Below are 6,000 nucleotides of genomic sequence, written 5' to 3' on the forward strand. Positions count from 1 at the left end.
ATTGCAGAATCAGTTTGCAATGGTTTGGGAGGAAAAGACAATTTATATTTTTCTAAATTGCCCCTAAATTGCCCCTGGACTATTTTTGACTGTTCCCACGCTATGCCATGGATTTGTACTGTTGCGTTATAAGTGATGTATGTTTTGGAAATAGTGACCTGTTGACTGAGGTACATGGTGAAAAATGTTGTTGACACATTAACAGCCCACAAGCAATATAGAGTGTGGGTTGCTCTTGCAGAGAAAAAAAAACGTGCAGGGAGCTGCACTACACGTGGCATGTTTTAAATGCACTGAAATAAGTGGTTATATTCTGGCAATGGTACAACAGAATGAAAAATCTGTGTGTGATAAGACAGCACAAAGATTTAGTGGGTTGTGGGTTCTTTTTAAAGATCGCACATTGCATTGGAGTGAGTTTGTGAAGCCAAACTACAAGGTTACGAGGAAAAAGAAAAAAAAATCTATGCCTTTAAATGGAACATTGATCAGTTTCAAAACAGGCTAAAAGACGCTTTGACATTTTGCAAAATTACATGGAGTAGAATCTGATGACAAGAAAAAGTGCCTCTTTTGAAAATAAGAGTCTTGCTGTGTAGAGCTTGTGCCTTGAAGATAACTTGCACTGTCTTGGGCGAGGTGCGCGAGGAAAAAAAAAACTGTTGGAGGAAGGCAGGAAACAGTTAATCTGGATGAACTGTCTGAAACGAGTGCCTTTCATTGAAGCTGCCCCAATTTAAGAGTTATAGGCAAAGAGATAAGTTTGCTGCGTGCTCATGGCGCTGCCATGTGCACATGAAAGATAAACAATGACATTCCTGCATTCCATCCCCTGTGAGAGACACCGTCAGTGTGAGCAAAAACTGAGGTGGGGGGTGCAGAGACAGCATGCTGAAACAGAACTGAAGGCAATAATTGCTGTGAGTGAGAAATTGAAAAAGAGTGCAATCTACCTTACATGATGATGTACGTATGCTTTCTAACACCGGCATGCAATAACAGAGCTGATCAGAAGTAAAGAATTAGCCCAGTATCAACACTGGAAGGAAAACAAATGCTGCATGCAGGATGGCAGACGGGCACATTGCATCTGAACATTTGGGGAACCTGTGCATCTGTGAATGGGCTAAGAAAAGACAGCTGCCCATTTCAAGAGACATTGCCGTGCAAGCTGCATCCCCATGCGCCATGTGATGTGATGTGAAGTAAAGCGACATTGCCGTGCAAGCTGCATCCCAGTGCTCCATGTGATGTGAACTGAAGTAAAGCGCCGTGCACTGGAGAAGAAACCTCTAGGCGCTTTGAGAAGTGAAAATACACAGCTGGCAAAATGCAAGCTACATTGCCAGGGCTGGAGTAACTGACAAAGACATTATGGTGTTCCAGATGGAATCAAACTGACAAAGGTAGCCGTTTTGCAAGAGACAACATGCAGAGCGGGGCTTTGGAGTATAACATGAACACTGCACATTAGCCATGATCCAGAATCCTCACGGCTTAGTGCAAGAATGAATGATTTGTTGAAGCAAATAAAAGGAACTGATTCAGACTATCGCTCTCAAAGGGGTGGGCGAAGAAATCAGCAGACACCCTTTGGGAAAATGACACGTGGAAAACCAGAGGCTTGAAAGACACTAGCTGTATGGAGAAAAATAAACAAAGCTGCTTGTGCAACTAACTGCAGGCGGTATTGGACTGAAATACTTTACCTTTGAAATATGGAGTGATGCCAGCAGGGCAACCTAAATCAAGATCATGAAACACTGGAAGCAAGTTGGTGCCTGGCATTCGTGATCGCTTTGGTGAAAAAGAAAAGCATTGATCCATTGAGAAGTGCGACCTGGGTACTTATTATATGGCTTTTGTAAAATCACAGATCAGTCTGAAGTACCATTGACCAACTAGGATCGCATTGCACAAATGAGTTTGTGATTAGGCAGTTACACCCCGTATGGTTGAGTGCAAATAAGCCCCCAGTAACATGCAGAAGGGTGACAAATAATTGTGGTAGCAATGATAAAGTGTGTAGTTACCTGATGAGACTTCTGAAGGCGGGGGTGGTGTTAAGGGAAGGGGTGGATAACGCTGATATTGTAGTTTTGATGACATCCTAACGTGAATAACAATGACATTGTACTTTTGATGAAATCCTAACATTTCTGTTTGTATTTTGCCTAGGCAAAAAACCAAGACAGTTGCGTGCCATGATTGGGGTAGATGTGTGCAATTTGCGCGTGACACTGATCAGTCAAGCAGACGCATTCTCAGAGAAAGCGAGTCACTGCGAGATGATATGTGAACTTTGAACCTGTCCTGCACCGCAATCAATGCTGCTAACATGCATGACGTATGAGGACATTTGTTCTGCAACCTGCGAAAGGTGTCCAACAGAGTAATAACTTTTGCTGAACTGGCACGGTGCAGACTTGGCTAGTTATCAAATATTTGATGCTGCACATTCAAATGATTCAGTTGCTGGAAATAACCTGGTTGATATGTTTTGCCTTTCTTGTTTAAAGGACTGTGGACAATGGGTTGTGGACTATGACATCATGCACCACACACAGCTGTGTGACACAGCACTTGAATGCTAACACATTGAAAAATGGTTTTTAAATGCACTTTTTGAGATGAATCTGAAAAAACAAAATGTTTTGCTCTTCCAACTGAATTGCTTTAACCAGAGATATTTTGCCTTTTCTAAAACTACTACGTTGCACGTAGGCAGGAAAACGATTTATGAATTGTGTGGGCAGCAGGATTATGCAAGCAGGAGCGTAATTTATTTTGAGATAAAATGAGTGCGCACACCAAAGTCAGCTGTGCGTTGGTTAAGGTTCTTAATTTGTAGTAATGCTGCCAAGTGTGCGAGCTCTAATTTGAGATGGTAACCTTCGAAACACTGGATACTTTTACAGCCAGCCTTAAGGCGGGTAAATGAAACCATGACTGACTTGATATTTGATTTTATGACAGTGTGTGACACGGTTTTTGTTAAACCAACCAGTTTCATGTTTTTGTGGGGACAGTTGTCTCCAGCACACTAATGCAAAGAGTCATCTTTTTATTGTAGACATTTAGAATAATTCCTTGGAAAAGCGCTACAAATGAGTATCCACATGGAATTGCTAGCGTACTGGCCTGGCACATTGTCGGGCATCTTTGGTCACTGACTCATATGACTGGTGCCTATGAAATCCTAGGCCCAAATGTTTATGTGAATGGATCCAACGATTTGTTTAATTTGTTTAATGTGATGTTTTTTCTGACCAAGAACTGCAGCGAGTGTTCTCGCCAAGATTATATGGACTATAACTTGACTAAATGCATTTCACACAATGGTGTGATGAAACAGCCACTGCCGGATGGTAGTATGGTGTTTGTAGCTAAAACTAATATTGTATATGGTAGGCATCCTTCTTGGAGAAGGGTATTCTCCAAGTCACACAAGGTAGAAACTGTGAACATGTTAGATTTTCCAGTAGTAAGGCAACATTTAAATTGTAGGCTGGTAATGCACACCTCTATTATTACAGTGATACACTTAGACATAGATTTATCATGAGGCAATGTTTCCTTAGTACTACCAACCTGCTACAAATGGAGTCCATTTCTATGGCCCATCACCAGAGTGCACGTAGCTAGGGAGCTTGATTCATTAATTGCGGGAGCAGCGGGGGTAACAGGAGCTTTAAACGATTTTGACATAGAAAATGTGCACAATAAGCTAGCTACTATGGGTTCTGATGCCAGCTCTGCTGCAAAACTTCTGGCCTAGTGGGGCCCATTGATATGCCCAACTCTGCTGCAAGTATTGGCCACCACCTCAGATGGCAGAATTTTAGGTATGAAGACATTGTTTCTGCCATAGGGCAGGTCAACAAGACTTCTAAATAAACACGATGCATTTTATGGCAAACATTGTTAAATCAGCAGGTGTTGGCTTTTCACTGAGTGGGGGCGACCATCCTCAACACACTGGCACACGGAGCTACAGTTACCAACAAACATATGGATCAAATCCCTTGCTTTTGATTGCATGAATAACACATGCCATGCTTTAATGCAAATTAGTAGAATTGTTTTTATTTTGATAACCTGGTGCCCATGGGTTCACCTTGCTCATGAAATTAGATGGTTTTTGGTTGGGTTCCACATACATGGGGGAAGTGTCTAATCACACAGCCCATAGTCACGTTTGAATGCCCTGGGATCAGGGGGAGGGTAGGCCCTTAGAGTGAAAGGCTGCCAGGTTTTAGAATTGGTAACCATACATAAATGCAATAGTGCATTGTAGATTCGACTACACCGGATTGCCTTGACATTCTAACTGCATGCTGCTTTTTAACTGACAATCAGTTATACAATAATTATTTAGGTATTTTTGTGTAGGGCAGGTTTTGGCTAGAGTAAATGTCCATGTTCACTTTGTGTAGGTATTTTTTGTGTAGGCCAGGTTTTGGCAAGGGTATATGTCACTGTTCACTTTGTGTACATTTTTGTTTAGGTAGTGTTTTTACTAACCTTGCATGCCACGCTGACTAACCGCTAGACGATAGTTTGCTTAAACCTCTTGCAAAGCCCCAAGGTCTTTATCGCTGCACTACATACTATGTTGATGGGTATTAGTCAGCATTGTCGCACACACTTTGAATAGGGGTGGAGTGTAGTGATACACAAAATTGCAAATTTGCCAATCAGGGCTTTAGATGACAGCATTAGCCGCTGAAAGCCAATAGTTTATTCAAAGTATGTGCCAAAAATGCTGACAGTAGTCTGTTGTAGCACTTCCATTATGCAGTAGTGAGCTACAATGAATATGCAGGCCTAGTAGGGGTGGTAGGTCACTTTATGCATTGTAAATAAACAGGCAGGGCGAAGGCCCCAGCTCTGTAGCTAATAGACATTATTGGAGTGTTTGGAACATTATGGCACCTATATAGCGCTTAGATAGCCAGTCTTAAGCGCTATGAACACTCAGCTATGAGTGCATGCCTTTTAGAGCTTGCTCACATGGGGTTAATTCATCTCGGCTTCTCTTAGAATATTCTGCCTTTCTAACGGTAGCCCTGCATGGCTTCGTAAACAAATCCTCTTTCTCTGAGAAGGCACTGTTTAGAATAAAATACTAAAACTTATTGAAGGTGTCATTTGTCACTAGCATGAGTTCACTGCTCGGCACAATAGAACCTGTATTTTGGGCTGAATTGGGTAATTTTTGCTCCCAAGGGCTGGTCCCGAGGAAGATTTGCCCAATATCAAGACAGGGGGAAGGCAACCCATAAGGACTCTGCCCCTGGGGGCTGACTCTGTTTCTGGGAATGCCACCATTCCTGCTGCATCTGTTCCAAACCCCAGCACTGCTCTTCAGGGGGAAGCTCTGAAGATTGAACTTTTAAAATTGGAGCTACAACGAGAACAGTTAGCCTTTCAATACAAAAAGTTGGCAACAGAAGCCGAGTTGAAGAAAGAGGAGTTGGCACAGCAAGTGATACTCAAAGATAGGGACACTGAGCACCAAAGAATCCAGATAGAGAAAGCTAGAGTTGAGACTTCAGCTAAACCATTTGAGAGTGGCAGGTACCCAGCCACCATGTTCATGAAAGATTTGCTTGGTGTGTTTGTGGAGGGTTCTGATATCCTCCAATGGATTGAAGCATTTGAAATGGCTTGTGCAATTCATGATGTTGACAAAAGAGATTGGGCTAAGTGTTTGTTAAGCAGAGTGCCTCAGACTGGGTATGACTGTATTCTGAAGCTGAGTGTGGAAGAAAGGGGTCAGTATGAGTGTATGAAATCTGCTTTGATTGCAAAGTTTGGCAAGACACCTACCCAATACCTTAAAAGGTTCAGGGATTTTAAGAAAAGAGTGAATGTGTCTTGGGTTGACTGGGTGAGTGCTGCGCACATGAACATGATGGGGTGGATTGATGGATACAAAGTGAAAACGTTTGTTGAATTGTCCCACCTGTTGTTTTTTGAGCATTTTTCTGAAGCCTG

Source organism: Ambystoma mexicanum, chromosome 1p (genome assembly GCF_040938575.1).
Source record: "Ambystoma mexicanum isolate Mex_15411 chromosome 1p, UKY_AmexF1_1, whole genome shotgun sequence".
In the NCBI taxonomy this organism is placed as follows: domain Eukaryota; kingdom Metazoa; phylum Chordata; class Amphibia; order Caudata; family Ambystomatidae; genus Ambystoma; species Ambystoma mexicanum.